The sequence below is a fragment of the Triplophysa rosa genome, linkage group LG1 (genome assembly GCF_024868665.1).
Source record: "Triplophysa rosa linkage group LG1, Trosa_1v2, whole genome shotgun sequence".
NCBI classification, from domain to species: Eukaryota; Metazoa; Chordata; class Actinopteri; order Cypriniformes; family Nemacheilidae; genus Triplophysa; species Triplophysa rosa.
In genome coordinates this window covers 22,421,404-22,439,455 of record NC_079890.1, presented here as the reverse complement: position 1 = coordinate 22,439,455, position 18,052 = coordinate 22,421,404, and the positions used below count along the sequence as shown (strand labels likewise).

The 18,052-nt window shown below is 38.0% G+C and overlaps 1 protein-coding gene across 10 annotated transcripts in view; it reads left to right on the top strand.

Annotated features, from left to right (window-relative positions):
* celf1 (cugbp, Elav-like family member 1) overlaps nucleotides 1-18,052 on the top strand; it is a 54,734-nt gene that overhangs the window by 2,125 nt on the left and 34,557 nt on the right. For all 10 annotated transcript variants that reach the window (XM_057344574.1, XM_057344558.1, XM_057344567.1 and 7 more), the window contains exon 2: nucleotides 6,167-6,210. The gene's annotated coding sequence lies outside the window, so the exon portion shown is untranslated. The remainder of the gene's footprint in view (nucleotides 1-6,166; nucleotides 6,211-18,052) is intronic.

Genomic DNA, 18,052 nt, shown 5'->3' with positions numbered 1-18,052 from the left:
ACCCAAACCTCTGATCTAAAGGTCCATGCATCGCACATCATGGCCACTCTGCAGAGGTAAGGGATGTTTTTTAGGGCTGGGTTTTGTGACCAAATTGGCGATTCGATTCTTATTTTTATGGTTTCGATTCAATATCGATTAGTTATCAGTACTTAGATTAAAATGCTAGTTTTGCAGGCATGGAATCCACATTTAAGTATATATGCTGGTAACTGAAACTCTCCTTGCGTGTCACCATTGCGTATCTTGGCTTCAAAACATTGATAAGATTGTGAAAGCCCTCGTTATCAACTATCGTGTATGGGTGTAAATCCTTGCAAATCAGCATTACTATAGCGTCAGTTATTTTCTTAGCGTGAGGTGAATCTGACTGTAATTTGCAGGCAAAAGCAACGTTTAGCCGTTGCTGTCCAGAATCGCATAAACCAGATATCGCGTCAGGGTGACATCTCGACAGTTGGTTTCGTAGGTTTGTTGTAAGTTGTTGCTCTTGCTGGCACAACTTTCAAACGACAGTTGTTTTGTCGACCTCACTTTTGCCGTCATTGCCTTTAAACATAAAGTGCTTCCACACATCAGACTTTAATTTAGCCGGCGCTGTGTTAACGTGAAACGTGACGTATGCCATAAAGCAGGGAATAGGCGGGGCTTGTACCGGCCCGAACACCAAAGTTACAAGTGCAATTTCAGCCGATAAGAGGCTGCTTGGGTAGTAACGGCAGTAAAATTCGTCCAGTTAAAAGTTGTCCTACTACTAATTTTAGAGACATTATTTTAAGGTCAAAAAGTTACTCGTTGCCGCTTTAAATGTATCAGCACGAGTGATTGCGACATCTTCAGGAAGATAGGTGAAATACAGATATCCTTGAACTAAAGCACACGCATTAAGATTTCCCAAATCGATATCGTTTCATTAAATTGAAGATCGATTAAAATCGAAGAATCAATATTTTTTACCCAGCCCTAATGTTTTTACACGTATACTTACAGAAAGCCCCAGGTGGTGCACAGCATGTTGTAGTTCTAGCTCTACTTTTTACATTTTGTATTTAAAGTATTGCAATATATCGCAAATGTTTATCGTATCGAAATGCATAGCAATATTGTATCGTGACCCATCTATCGTGATATGTATCGTATCGGGAGGCACTTGCCAATACACAGCCCTAGTAGTAACCAACCACAAGTAACAAGCTGTGCATATAATATTGTGAGAACTGGGGGAAAAAGGTTTGTAATGGTGTTATATAATATCTTGATGTGTCTAGAAGGGCAGTACATGGTTATATTCTCCATTTGCATTACATTGTGTAAAACAGTCCGAGTTTCAGTCCGTCTTCAAGGCTTGGTTTTCAAGATGAAACACTGTTCATATGGGTTTAAAGTTTTGTAGCACAGGACAAACAGTTCTAGCACAAGTATATGTCTGTTATCATATTAAATATTAAATAGTACTCCATTAAATAGGGAGCTGCAGAGATGACGTAATTTTGAATGCAAACCCCCGAAAACGGGTCATATCACAACAAAATGTGCACTCACAAATGCTCCCAAATATATTTTGAGGTCACACGGGTTCAATTTCGGGAGCATATGCGATTAAAATGCTCGCAATTTCGAGCCCAACACCCCGTCATGTCAATTGCGTGAGAATATTGTGACGCATCGGATCTCGCGAGATGTCGTGCCACGAGATCTCGTCACACCCCTAGCATTAATGTACAATAAAATAATGGTTGGTAATTAATTAATGCCATAACGTGTTAACTTTCCCAGCCCTAGTTTTTTTCTATGACAAAAAACTCAACAATTATAACCGCTTGTGATTTTTTTTTTTTAAGCCTTATTGTGTCTTAAGAACGGCGGTTGCTAACAAGTTGCTAAAAGCGACTACTTCCTTTGCTCACAAATAATGCAACATGGCCACAAATCTCTTAAAACGTAGATGTGGATTCATTCACGGAGTAATTACTTGCAAGGGAACACATTTTTAATAAAGTTGGAAACAGTTGGCTTGGTGGTGGTGACGTTGATATCGAGCGACCTTAACTGTAATCTGTTTATAGCATCATGTTAGCTTTTTACTTCTGCCGATTGTATTTCAGGCTTCTAAAGTAACAAATGTTGTGTTAATTAGTAAAGATTATCTTGATAGACAAAATGTGTAAACATCATAAACCTTTGTTAATCACTGAGCTTTTTTTTGCAATCTTCCAAAAATCCATGGGAAAAATGCATTGGCTTTCTATCGAGGGAACCAGCGCGGCGTTTACTTCTGGATTAGCCTACAAAAATACCATCTCTGAGGTTCTGGATTGAGGGCGGGGCATTAGAGGAGGTGGGGTGTGTCCCTCATGGTGACAATTTACATTTTATGCATTTGGCAGACGCTTTTATCCAGAGCGACTTACATTGCATTATACTATACTAGTGTTGTCAAAAATATCGATATTTCGATAAGTATCGATACTGAAAAATCTGAAACTGTTCCAATACGCATGTCCCACGTATCGATACTAGCTGCGCGTTCCCGCTCACTCTCTTTTTTCAGACAGTGAGTTGACGCACACTGCACGTGAACGCTGTCAACAGAGCTCTGCCTCCTCTCACAGACTCGTTTGGGGCAGTTAAAAAGTGTTAATGTTAGAAAAGATTCTGTCTTTATGTGCGCTCATCAATGATTAAATGTGAATAAAAGCCAAATTAAAAAATTGTAATCATATAAATGTAGGCTATTAACTAACATTATCGAACAAAGAATGAGCAATACATTTGTTAAAGTTTTTTTTAATCTCTTCTAAATGTTAGTTAAAAAATACAACTATTTATGTAAGCTCTGGTCCATTAATACTGACAAATACAACTTTGATTTTAAATAATAAATTTATTAGTAAAATGAACATCAGATTAACAATTAATAAATAATGTAAAAATATACCTCATTGTCTAGTCTTGTTCAATTTATAATTATATATAATTATAATTTAAATAAAATGTAAAAAATTTAGGGCCTTATTGTTATAGAAGTTTTTTCCCCGTGGTATCCAAAATGGTATCGAATATCGATATTTTTTAGGTATTGTATTGAAGTTAGAAATTCCAGTATCGTGACAACACTATACTATACATTGTTTCTTAGTATGTGCAATCCCCTGGTATCGAACCCATGAGCTTGGCGTTGTTAGTGCCATGCTCTAACCACTGAGCCACAGGAAAGCAATTAAAAGATTTTATTTACAACGCTGATATGAAAATTTATGTTGATAAAACTATGACAAGATTGAGTCGATAATTAAATCAACACTGTTAGATTATAAAAAATTCACTATCAATGTTTTTGAAAATACAGTAAACATTTAAAAGAAATATCATCATGAGGTGAAGCATCATCGCTGCTCTGTCGCATTTTTTTATGTCAGTGTCTGACGGTGAAGTCTCTAATGCTCGTCTGACTTGTCTGTCTGATAGTAGTGCTCTCACCTTACATCTTGTCCAAATATGCTGGTGCGGAGCAGGGCGAGCATTTTTAATCAATTGTTTTGAACTTGAGCGCACGTTCACGGAACAGAGGAATGCTCACTTTGCTCTAGGAGCAGTGCTATGCGATCGCGCTCAGCTTCCATGGGAATGGATTGAAAACGCTCGCCCTGCTCCGCGAATACAACACTAGAACCCATTATAAACAGAAATTTTGTGCCCACTTGATGTAGTGCGAAGAGACGCAACAAACACCTTGTTCGGTTTCGTTTTGCTTTTGCCACGTTGCACGCTCGCGTGTGGTGTAGACGGTGTAAGATGATAACGAATCAAACTTGTAGTAGTTTGGATGTTTTGAATGCAGCTTGGCACTGCACATTTTGCACTTGACTGTTTTTTCAAGTTTATCAAAGTGAAACAAGGCATCGCTGTGCGATTTCAATATGACCTTCTGTGCTCCGGACTTGACTCTGGACCGCAAACTCTCGCAACGCAACCAATCAAATCTCTGGGTACCACCCGGAATGCCAGCTGAGCATAACCAATCAGAAAGAAAGAAAATAATTTTATTTTTAAAATGTTTTTATAGACCCAAACTAGGGCTGTGCCGATAAACGATATCATATCGAATCGCGATAGAATGTATTTCAAAAACGATGACAAGCTATTGCCATTTTGACTCGATATGGATTAATCTTACAGTCTAACAGAACGCAGAAATAAACGCAACAACAGTCAGTCAGCGTGCAGCTTTTATCATGCGCGTCAATGTATAAAGTCCATTTCATACTGCACTTGGCAAAGAAAACTCAACATGAGGAGGAAAACATGACTGGAAGCGGAAACAAAGGTGAAACTAACCTCGAGTTGTCATCACGCGGTTTATCAAGTGTCTTATTTTTTTCGCAGTCGCCGGTTAAACAAAACAAACTTGATGCACAATTGCAAGCGAGTTACTTCGAAAGTCAAGCACAAACGTTTTTATATCCATTTAACATTATATCCGTTAAAATATCTGCTAACATGAGCTGGTGCTTATGAAACAAACCAGCGCTGCCCTGTACAGATTAGAGATGAAATGAAGTGAGTTTTTGTGTGCACATTAAATTATTGAACCTTGTATGTAAGATGCTTGCATGATTAAAGAAATGTACTACAAATCCCACTACTCGAGCAAGACATTATTTCAGCGTTATGTATGTGCGCAGGTGCTGAGCCAATAGCGTTCGAATGTACACCGTAACGGAGCCCTTTCATTGGTTGAATGTACTGAATGAACACTCCCTTTACTTAACGAGTCAATTGAGTCAAAATGAGACTGAATGAACTGGTACATGTTGTTTATGGCCTAATATCCTCTGTGTTGCAACAGTGCATTAATTTAATTGAATTTTAACTGGTTAAAGGTTAACTTTGTTAATAAACTGTATTTAAAATAGATTCTTTTAAATACAGTTTTTTTTAATTAAATCTATATCGAAATACATATCGTTATCGATCAATATAGAAAAAAACTATCGAGTTTACTTTTTTGCCATATCGCCCAGCCCTAACCCAAACGATTGTTGTTTTCGTCATCGATGTCACTTCCGAGTACCCGTGCCCATCCTTTCCCAAATTAGTTTTTTCCTTTTTAAATTTTTCTGAATTTTATTTTCGATGCTTTACTATAGACTGTTTCATCTTAACAACATAAACAAACGTTACTGCGCACTTTTGTGACCCCAACTTAACTTCCGGTACACATTCACAAACAATAGCAGTGTTTATAATTTAAGCGCGCTTAATAGTGAAATTTGGTAATTGCTGCATCCCTACCTCGGAGCCCTCACCCCAGACAGCATGCCAAATACGCATACCTTTTAACCTGCTCGTGAATTATCTATTGATTAGTATCGTGCGTGTTTGAATTCAAATCCTCCCATAAAACGTATTCACATAATTCACATATGGCCTACTGGGCTGGTGACTCAGGTTGAGCAATTCGAGTGGGCGTGGCTTTAGCGCAAACAGCGGACACGCCCCCTGCGTTTGAGAGCAGAAAGTCCTGCTTATTTTTTCCAAGATTTTGATAACTTGTATTTTTTTACTTGGATGTTTTTTTCTTCCATTCAAATCTGGCTGGGTGGTTAAGAACACACTTTTCTGTTATGTGACAAACTCAGAACACATATTTCAATGTTGCTTTACTCGGACTTTGAAGTGTGCAACTCATTCACTCATAGACACACAGAACGAGCAGAGGACATATTTAAATAGTAGAATTCTGCTTTCGTGATTCGTGATCGGACATATCATAGGGCTCTAGATCAATGGACTCGATGCAGCCAGAAAACAAGTTTTAACCACAAAAACTAAATAAAAACAAAAATAAAAAGTGGTGCGCGTGTGCCATTAGTTAACCTCACACACGAACAAGCACAACGACAAATGCACTTCACATAAACAAACGGCTCTGTCTAATGCACCTGCCAAACGGTTTCGCACTAGTGCTACACTATTAAATTTATTCTTGGCACAGACCAATTTTTTTTCGTAGCATGGGCCCAATAATAAATAATACGCAAAGACAGAAAATTAGGGGTGGTATCTTACTCGATGTGAAAATGAATGTAAAGGGTTGGATGTTGTTGCAATTAACACAGGTGTTCATTAATGCAATTTAACCATATGACTGTTCTTTTTACAGATTGGCGGGAGCAACATTTCAGAAAAGCAAGGCTACAGAAGAGGGTAAGTGGTTTTCACTGATGTGATGAGATGTATTACACTCATACTTGTTTCGCAAGACATCTCAATGTCATGTGTCAGGGGGAAAGGTAGGTGTGCAAATCATTCCCAAATGACTGGCGCTCAGATGTACATTATTTAATTAGGATCTTCCAACAGAAGTGTTCAGCTAGAAAGTCATCAAACTTGTTTGTGAGGTCACAGATCGTTTTCTGTCAGCAGTGTTTCCCATTCATTAATTAGACCACGGGGGCCTGCTATAATTTGTTTCTGCCATAGTTTCAAAACAAACCAAAATATTTTTATAGGTTACTTCTCAAAACAACATATTGTGTTGTCTGTTTCCCGTATTGATTTTTCATGATTCCTATTTTTATTTTACTATTTAAAGCGGCCCTAACACACGCGGCTTCTGCCAATCTCATATTAATCTTGAGTACCTATAAAGTAGTATTGCATACTTCATATCTTTGAAGAGTATTTAGTTTGATCACATTTATAAAAGATAGATACAGATGTACGATTGTTTCTGAAAGCTTTAGGCGCGTGCGGTGGGGAGGGGGAGGCTGAACTAAAGCACGTGCGCACCCATTCCCAACAAAACACAGACATAAGTTTCACTCACTGCTAGGGATGGGCGATATTATATCGTTTGCGATATACCGGTAGAAATTCCCTACACGATAGGAATTAGTCTTCCTGCGATATAAACGATAAATTCTAGTTGATGACGTATTTCTTTGTGAGACCCATTCACATCTCATATGTGAAGCGAAAACGGGTATAGCGGAGGGCGGACGTGAAGCTGAGAAAGAGTTTGCACTAAAAGACGAGCTCTAAATCTCGTTTAGGTTGGCACTGTAGATGCATCCGAGTTGATGTTTAGTTTCACTTTCGTTTTATTTAATTCGTTTGTTAAGTATTCGTTGATAGTCATAATGCGTTACACCACAACATTTAGTTTGGCTAAAAGTATTTAGTTAAACATTCGTTAGATGTTATGCGCGTGTGCGCAAATTGTTTAATATGATTTCTTGCCTGTTATATACAGTATGAACGGAGCGTCCCGTGCGCAGCTCGCACCCACATGTGCTTTCATAGCGACACAGCGCGCACAGCACTGCTGCCTGTTTACATACAGTACAAATGCAAGTTTGTATTACGTTATTTTAAATACGTTTATGAGCGTATAAAAGCATGGATTATTTAATTAGATTTCTTTTATCCGCATGTTCTCTTTCTGTAGCGCGAGTCATAGACAGATTCAGTGTATGTTGCTGTGAGAAGAGAAGGTTCACACAGTTCAAGAGAGAGTGATTGACAGCGTGATGTGATCGATCGTTTCCGCCCAACAATAGAATATATACAGTTTTAGGTATGACATGATGTGTTTATTGAGCTTTAGTTCATTTAACTTTTCTTTACTACAACCTTTTGAAGTCGAATCTCACTATTATATTTTATATTTACAAAAATACTGTAGGTATATTATAGGAGCTGTTTGATTTGGGGTAAGTTTTACTTTTTGATAATATTTGTTTTTCTGAGGGTCTAGACTACATGCAGCTACTATCACTTGACGCAAAAACAGCGGTGGATGGCGTTATGGATATATCGTCATTTATATCGTTATCACAAGAAATACCAGGAATTATTGTGATAGAGTTTTAGGGCCATATCGCCCATCCCTACTCACCGCATGTGGTTCATGTCCGGCATCTTTTAGCGCTGGGACGGCTCCATATATCAGTTTTAAACGATCTCCAAATCCACCGTTATATCCACCGTTTATATAACATTCATCACCCAAATGCAGTGAACAAACAAACACCTGAACTTCGCGAACGTATGCTCTCTCTCTCTCCTGCACACGAGTGAAAGTGACGTCTGTGCATGCTCCTGCTCTCCTTGCTGCCTCGTGCTTTTCTGGGAGAATTGTCCAATAAGGGACTAAGAAAAATTGTTACGAAACAGTTTTATATGTTCGAAAAAAACACTGTTGCAGCACCCCCTTTAAAACAGCTTAATTCATTGTAAAGCCTCTCCCCCTCCCCCTCCCTCTCTCTCTCTCTCAAATAATTTTACTTCAAAACCCACTAAGTACCACACTGCCAGGACTGAAATATCTGGTTTTGCTGGAAGTAAGGTTTAATGGAGAAGCCTGATAAAAAATGCTTGTTTAAACAAAAAGTCGTCTGACAAACTTAGAGGGTTTTGCATCTGAATTCTTCATATGGAACAGACAACTTGGGAGGATTGAAAACGAAATACAATTTGTGGTTAAAACGAAGACCAAATTATCGAGTAACCTTCTCAAATCTGCAAAAAGGACCTTTTTCTCCCTGGAAGGTTTTTGAGCCACGTAAAATGTTCACCGCGGGATGGCGTGGATCTATTTAAATAGCTCTGTTTATACATTTAGTATAAGGAGGTCCCTGCTCCATGTATCTCTCATCTAAGGGGTCCTTGCTCCAAAAAACATTGAAGACCCCTGCCCTAGATCAATGGACTCGATGCAGCCGGAAGTTTTAATTGCTAAAACTAAATAAAAACTCAAATAAATAGTGGTGCGCCACTAGTTAACCTCACACACGAACAAGCACAACGACAAGCGCACTTCACAAAAACAAGCGGCTCTGTCTAATACACCTCCAAAACTGTATTGTACGCATGCTACACTATTAAATTTATTCGTAGCACGGATCAATTTTTTTCGTAGCATGTGCGACATATTTACAGCCCTGCCCATATTTCTGCTGTTTACATGTTATCTGGCTGTTCTGCGTTTGTGAGTGAATGAGCTGCACAGTTTAACATACTACACGCGTGACAGTGGACTTGTCTGCAGCTGTATGATGACATGAACATGTGAACTTTATCTCCAGAGTTTCTCTGAGTTTATTTCGCAAGCATTTCACAGTTTGAGTAAAGCTACAGTCAACCACACTGAAGCTCAAACGCCTTTTGACAACACATCAAAATAAAAGTCCCGTTAACCTTAACACTCAGATGAAAAAAAATCTGTAGTATACTATTCTATTTGCTATAGATAATTGTAGTACCCTTATGGGAAATGGGCCCTGTCAGTTGATGTCGCGTTTATAAATCAGGATTTTAGCAGCAGTTAAAGTAACAGCTGGTTGGATTAAACACGGGATGTTATTCAGTCAATATTTTATACTCGTTTTATGTCTGACAACTTACCAGATAATATGTGAAATAGAATTCAGTTCTGTTAAAATATAATATAATGTGATAGATCAGAGAGTAGAAGCGAAACCGATTTCAAGTGCCAACACTAGACCAAACGCATGTGATGACGTCACAAATATGCTAATTATATGCCACAGTCTCTCAAAATGTGGGAAACACTGTGTCAGGTTTTTAGTTTTTTAGGAAGTTTTCACTTTTGGCCAGAAACTCAATGTTGCATTTTATGAGAATCATGTGTTCCTTGTGTTATTTGAGAGCTTTTGTGGTTGCTTACCCATTTCTTCGTCATTTTTATCCACAAGCTGTAATACTGCATTGCTTGCTAGATATTTTGTTGATAGTGTTTGGTTGAATAGTATTAATAAATTGAGCTTCATGCTTAGGAAGGTCCAGGATTTATATGTCAGTTTTTTTGTAAGATTTTAGTATTTTGCGCGCTTTCTGAGATGCGACTCGGTTTTTTGTGATTTTTCTGCATGAAAGTTGCATTGATACATATGTTTGACTTTTATCCATAGCAACTCATAGATAAAAAGTATTTAACATTGTCAAACACTATGGCATTAAAGTAGAGAGTTTTCTAGGCTATAAAAAATGAAAAAGCAAATAAATCATCGTGGCAGTTGTTTCAGTCAGTCGTCTACATTGTTTGATTGCCATATGCCTATTTAGGTTTAAAATGAATGCTGCTATTTTTTTTGGCTATTTCAAGCTAATTGGGCAATTTTTGCAATAAAATAAACCAGCACAAAAAAACTAATATAAATGTAAGTCAAACATTTGAACTATCTGCTGTTTTGGGAGAAGTTGCATAACTGAGAAAATCTGCACGTTAACATTTGTGAGAAAATCTGCACGTTAACATTTGTGAGAAAATCTGCACGTTAACATTTGTGAGAGAATCTCATAAAAAGGTGAGACTTAAACACAGTACATTTATATGGTACACCTTTGCATTTTCTCTCGAATTGCATTACGTATTTGTAAAATGCTTTCTGTTTATTTCTTTTGCATAAAAGGTTGCGTTTGTTTGCACAACGCTGGATTTGTTTGTTAAGTTTAAGCACAATTTTCGTCCATTGAGGGGGGAGGGGTGGAGTGAGCCGTAGGTTGCAATTTGCAGCCTCGCCACTAGATTTCACTGACTGGTCCTTGACGTTCATGTGTAATTGGAGAGATGCATTTAAAGAACTCTCTGTTCTATTGCATTTCTCTCAGAATTGAAGCCAAATGGTTTCCTTGGTTACTTGGTCTGACACACATTTGTACATTGATGATGCTGTGCTTGGCTTTTTTTCGTGGTTGGATTTTTGTCCTGCATGGCAACACCTCCATTATCTCAAACTACAGGCTGGCAATTCCAAGCAGGTTCTGTGCTCATAAGTGTGTATTTGCATAAATACTGACTGAAGAGTATTTAGCTTGAGAGTGTAGACGGGCAGTTGTAAGCATGGGTTTGTGAGGGCTCAGCTCAACGTCTAGGGGGTTTATGTCTCCATTACAGGGGGAAGGGATGTGTGTCAGAGTGCAGGCTCTTTCAAGGAGCCATCAATCATCCACAGCTTTACCTTTAAGAGACTCACGAATGGACAAAAATACTTGTATCAGGTCACTGAAATTCATTTTGTACTTAAGATACTTATGCTTGCAGGTAAACATGAGCTCTTTGACTTCTGTCAGATTTCACTGTAGTAAGTTTATACATGTTCTCTGACAGTTGTTGCACCATGGCAGCTGTTAATCGTAACAACGCTCTACAGGAGGTAGTAAGCACATGGAGGTCAGCAGCACCTGTTGGGAACATTCCTGCTTATGCTGCTGCTAATGTGGCTAATGAGTGCCATTAAATCCCCAAATAATTATTACCCCATTCCATTTTAAACATCTCAAACAAACACATTGTTGTTGCATGAATGTAACACATTTTACACATAGTATAAGTAATGTTGGGAATGTGGTGCATTTTACAAATATTCACGTAGTCTTGTGATGGACTTTACAAAAGCTTAATTCGCGAAAGTTATAAAATAATTAGCTAAATGCTATGTGCATTTTTAGCTGCAGGAAACACTTCAAGGGATGGTTCACCCAAAAATAAAAAGTTGTTCCAAATCTGTATAAATTGCTTTACAATTTTGTTCTGTTGAACGGTACACAAAAGATATTTTGAAGAGTGTAGGACAGCAAATAGTTCTAAGGCACTTTTAACTACCATTGTCGTTTATAATATCTTTCTCTGTTCAACCAAACAAAGACATTTAAACAGGTTTTGAACAACTAGATATTGAGTAGTTCATGACAGAATGTTCATGTTTGGGTGAACTATCCCTTTCAGTTCTTTGCAGGATGCAATATTTTGAAATTGGCACATATGCACTTAGTGAGTTGTTTTTGTCTGCATCATTTTAATTTGGCCTCAGCCACTTTTACACACCACAGTTTAAATGTCCTCAAATCTCAAACTGAGCTTGACTTCCTGTTTGAAAAAGAAAGGGCTGCTGGTGGTCTGAAAGTGCTGCTGGTGGTCTGAGGGTGGTTTGGCTCTGGGTAGAATAGTCTCTCCGGTTTGGCTTTGAAACAGTTGATTCTGCTGATGGCTGAATACATGTCACTGTAATGGTCCAAAACCTGTCAAACAGCTTTTAAAAAACTGGAAATTACCACAAAGTGCACATCACTGCCATATGGCAGAATATTTAAGGGGGCTTTGTAATAATAAACTAAATACTTAAAAACGATCATAAAATAAATAAAACTAAGCACTGTTCAGTTAAAGTAATCTGTTCTCAAATCTGTCTTTAGATAATACTGAGGAACATTAAAGCACACTTTGATTAACACACCAGCATCTTCTGTGTTTAGTGACATAAAATAGAATCTTGTCACAACAGATGCATTTTTACTGAGAGTTTACTTTGACGTTTAAGTGGTAACATTTAGCCTCATTCCTTAAAGTTCATTATTGCTTTAAGGTTTAAAACCTTTATAATGTAAGTTGGATTCAGTAAATTTCAGGGACTTTCCCCTTTTATGCACAGATCCATATATGTCTGGTAAATTTGTGTTGCAGTCTTTTGGTACACATTAATTCTGTGGCCTTGACACACACGTGTACCAGAAGACTAAGTTATTGCAATAATAGGAGACTTCAACCCTGATTGATTTCTGTAAGCTGTTGTTGCTCTTGGCACAGATGTTCTTTTGGACTTTGAAATGCTTTGGTGTCATTGAAAGCTCTTAAACAACTCTTACACTCAAAACAGCAAAGTGAAATAAAAAAGGGCCACCATTCTTTTGTCCTGTTGACTAACAAATCAATGAGAGTGATTTGTGGAACTATTCAAGTTTCGCTGTAATGACAGCAGCTGTTTAGGTATCTGCTGTGAAGTAACCTTCTGTTTTGGACAGTCAGTGAGCTGCCTGAATAGGTTACAAGTTTATGACCCCTGGCATTCTGAAAGGCTGAAATGAGGTGCCGCTCTAAGCAGGGTTTTAGAGCATATTCACATACAAGTGTTTTGTAGCCATACATTGAGGAAAATGATAGGGAGAAGGTGCCCCACAAAATGACTGAGGGGAAGTGTTCATCTAGGCAGTTGCGAGTGTGATGCCAGCTGCAGGGTTGTTCCAGATGCTTCGGCAAAACTCCATTTGTTCACTGTGCTGTTTGTCCTGCTACTGTTTCAGAGTCAGGAGTGAGATTGTTGTTAGATGAACTGTGCTGACCATATGCTCTACCCCCACCCTTCACCCCAAAGGCCTATAACACTGCCTTACATAGACAGGCCATGAATAAGTCGCACAGTCACTCGGCAGCTATTAAAACATGGCATGGCCTCTGATCTTTTTGGAACATTCTCACTGTTCTTTCAGGGACAGAAGCCACTCCTCGCAGAGGTATGACATGGAGTTTCCCAAGGGAACGATAAATTATTGATGTACAGGTGTCAACTGGCCACCAATACTCGTCAAGAGATCTCTTGCAGGAAGTACAGATTTCCTGCCATGTTGTACAAAGAATTTATATGTTTGGCCAGTTGCTCGGTGAACTTCAGACTTTAATCTGTCTGTCGTCCCCTCAGACCCGGCATCTCTGTTAATTAAAATGTTTGTTTTGTTAAATATAGATTAGAGAGTGTAAGTGCTATGAACACCGATATGTTCTCTACAGTGCGTGCATAATTATTAGGCACCTTCATTTTCTGGTCATATTTTTTTCCAGGCACATTTTACAAATTCCTAACCACGTCAATCTTAATGATTACTATTAACTGTATATAATCATTTATAAGTGATGCAAAGGCTTGATGTGAAACATTCTTTATATTTAGGTATGCAGAATTATTATTTACAGGTATGAGTCTAAAAACATTTAATATACACCGAAAAGTAAAAAAGCCCAATTTAAGAATACAATAATGCAATGCCAGAAATTGCAACATTAAGGCGTGAACAATGGAGTAGCAAAATGTTCATTGGGTTACCAATCAAACAAAAACAGACAAAGAAAACGGTTTAACTGCAAAAGAATGAAGAATTAAGATGAAGGATAAGGTGTGAAACCATGTTCACGAACCTGCAGCATTTTGGACAATGGAGAAAAACTAAAATAATAAAAATCCAAAGCATAAAATAAATAGGCAAGAAAATATCTTAAATAATTACTGAACTGGCAAGGTTTATTTCCATCACAGTTTTTTCATCAAATAAAAATAGCAGGCCTACCTCAATCCAAAGCTTGGCTAGTTTTTATTTAATAAAGTAATATCTCATCCATCCTTACATCAATAACATCAGCCACCGTACGTGTATTACATCAGAGCATAATTTTCTATGGACGATGAGAAATGACTTAATAAAGTGTATAAATAAAGTGCATGAATAAAGAAATGAATAAATACATGCAGAAATGAAGCGATAAAGGTAATAAACAAGTAATTTTGACGTGCAGTCATTCCAACTGAAATCTGCTCAGAGCAGGGTTCGAACCGGCGATCAGTCTAACTTTGCACGAGAGTCTGACGCCCTATAGGTGTCCTATACACCATGACGTCTCACTCGCGTAACTGGAGCACTCATGGCAAGTGAGAGAATATGATTTTTTTTTATTTCTGCTTTATTCTGTTGTTTCATTCATTTAATGATTCATTTATTTGTTTATTGGTATCAATTTATTCATTTAAACTTGAGTCATTTTCAGGACATCAGTAAATCGAGTGGAAAGTGTGCCTCACTCTCAATTGCTTTCTGCCGCCATGTTGCTTTTTTTGGTGCCGTTGCCATGGTGAATCATAATATCGGAGCTCCATTGATGATGGCTAAGGGTAAGCCTACCCAGAGTAAATTGAACTAACTCAAATCAGCTGTTCTGAAACCAAAAACTCAGTTTCTCATTTCTAAGTAAACCAACTCTGAGTTCAAGGTTTAACCTAGAGTTGGTTGAACCTCCTTATTGAAACGGGCCCCTGCTCGCACGCGTCTGCACACTCTGTGAGTTAACACATGTACAGCATATTTTTCTTTCACCACACAGAAAAAAAAAAAAAACATGCATGATTTAAGTTATTTAAAAATGTATTATTAAATTATTATTACTTTTAATTAAAAATATTAAAATTGATTATCTTATAAATAATGCCTTTTAAATTGTTTAACTGATAGTATTAATCAGTCAAATTTTTTACTATCGGTTAACTGTTAAAAGGTCAATATGAACATCCCTATTTCACACCTTATTCTTCATCTTAATTCTTCATAATTTTGCAGTTAAACTGTGTTTTCTTTGCCTGTTTTTTTTTTTTGACTGCTAACGCAATGAACATTTTGCTGCTCCATTGTTCATGCCTTAATGTTGCGATTTCTAGCATTGCATTATTGTAATATTATATTGGGCATTTCATATTTTTTACTTTTCTGTGTATATTAAATGTCTTTTTTTGACTCATTATACCTGTAAAAGAAAAAGTGCCTCTGTTCTGCACACCTTAATATAAAAAACTTTTCACTTCAAGCCTTTGCTATATCACTTATAAATGATACACAATTAATAGTAATTATTAAGATTGATGTGGTTAGGAATGGTTAAAATGTGCCTGGAAAAAAGTATGATCAGAAAATGAACGTACCTAATAGTTATGCACGCAGTTCTGTTGCTATGGTAGTTACTGCGCTAGCGAAGGTTTTGTGGGTGTTTCAGACTTATTTTAACAAATCTGTTACTCTGACTTTATCATATGTCGTTGTAGAATAAAACTCTGGACTTTGTTCACAAAGCAGAAAAGCTCATGCGTGACACATGCATACCTCCGAGTGATAAACAGACACTCTCCTTTCAGTAACTCTTTTTAAAATATGCTTCTATGTGTTAAAATATTTCCAGAAAAATGCAAAGTACATGAATTGGCTTCTATTAATATTATACTCTTTAGTGTACAATAGTGTTGCACGGTAAACCGGTTCTGGAAATGTACCGGTACATGTTGGATTTCAAACGGTTCAATACCAGAATTTAGCTTGTTTCGGTACTTGAAACACTGCTGTTCCAAATTTCACAGCTATGTGGCAGTTAGGGCTGTCACGATTGTTAAATAATCGTCTCATCGCGATTGTTTGGCCTCATCGCGATGATTTCAGATCATCGCAATTATTTCACATCTCTATAGAAGACACTAGGGGGAGCTGTAGTGCCTGCATATTACACATTTTAGTGTATTTATTCAGGGTTTTTCCTGCATAGAGAAATTGAAGGCGGCCGCGTCCATCAAATGTCATGCCGCCTCAGGCTCTCGCCAAAATTATGTTGTGAGTCTTCACAAGAAATGCTGCATGCATTTAACAATGTAATTTGTAACTGCAGTTGCGACATAACGCCTCAGTGGAGGCACTGTTTCGTTATCAGCACACTGAGGCGCTAAAAAGAGTTGCAGAACAAGAGCCAGCCTGTGTTTCATGGCCAGGGCTCTAGAGTGCGACCAATTTGGTCGCACATGCGACCTAATTTCTCAATGGTGCAACTAAAAAAAATCTGAGGTCGCACCGGTGCGACCAGCCGTTCGAGGGAAAAAAGTCTCTGCGAAAGTCTCCCTGTGGTTCAACAACAGACACATTAGGCCCATATCGTGGTCTAAACCAATCAGAGATAGTGAAGGGCGGACACCCCTCTGATTGGCCGTGGTCCAGATATTCCTGTATGTGTGTGTACGTTTGAAAATGGTGTGCTGCAGTCGGACAGAGAGGCGAGTAGCCTAGTCCCGTCAGACAAACAGAGTGGATGTAGCCGCGGATGATGAGAGAAGATGAAAAGAACGATTGACAACTTTTTCGTTAAGAATGTTAAGTTAAGGCCTGATCCGTCCGAAAATCATAACCAATGCTCTGACACGCTAGACTGCGACTAAATGGTCTCATTTTGCGACATATTTTCCTGCCAGTGCGACAAGTTTTTCTTAATGGTCGCACCGGTGCGACTGTCAAACTGATCAATATATAATTTTTGCGTATTATAAATTCAATGCGCAGAAATGTTATATTGCGCAAGCTGCACATTCAGTCACTCATTTTCGTCTCCCCTCCTTCAACCATTCACTTATCTATCAATGCCTCGCCCCCAAAGACGACAATGGAGGTTGATCGCATCTTAATGGGGTTGGAGCTGATCGAAACAGAAAAATTTGTAATCCGTTATATTATTAACCTTACTTTCATGTTAGAAGTTAAACAGATGTTATATTAAACTTAGTCTTGTCCACATTTTGGATTTTTATGTGTGTTCATTTAGATATTGTTGAAAAAAGTATACTTTTCAAAGGGGTGTACTCCGTAGAGCACATACATAGATGTCAAAACTGTGTATTGAAATGATACCCTGATAGAATATCATATTTTGTCATGGACAACTCACCCTATTAATTGTTTAGTTAAAAATGAAACGAAATGCAACCAAGATCTGGAAGTGTCACAATTTTGTTCTTTATTTGCAAAAGAGTCAAAGAACAGAATATGTAAAAGTGCAAACTATGTATAGATGAGTATACAATGCAATATTAACACAAATATAAAACTTTCAAAAAACTAGTAACAATAAAAGGTGAAACAAAAAATACAACTAAAGCCAATAAAGTGAAAAAGATCGTGCATAGTGTTTATAAAGTGCGAAGTTCTTCATGTCTTTTGCTGACACTCTTCCAAACCGACGTTAGAGGAAATCTCTCTCCAAGAATTCGCCGCCATCTGACAGTCTTTATAGTCCGCCGAAGAGGAGTCATACAGATGCGTGCATTTCCGAACCTCTTCAATCAGACCCTCAGTACTTGGTCGATGTCGATGCTCGCCATGTTGATCTTTTGTGGACTCTGAACTTGCCGGAAGAAGACGCCAGAAATGCGTAGAAGGAAGTACGATGCTGCCAAACCGACCAATCACAGCGTTTGCGGTCTGCGTTGAGTTGATGCGTTGTTACATTTTTGGAGAGGTGCGCGTGAGGCTACGGCGTAGGGTATGCGGCTCTGCGTAGGCTACGCCATAGGTTACGGCGTAGGTCCTACGCAGAACCATAAATTGGCCTTAATGCAGGAAACGTGTTTAAACTTTAAGCACTGAACTATTGTATAAAGATCTCTAACAATACTGCAAA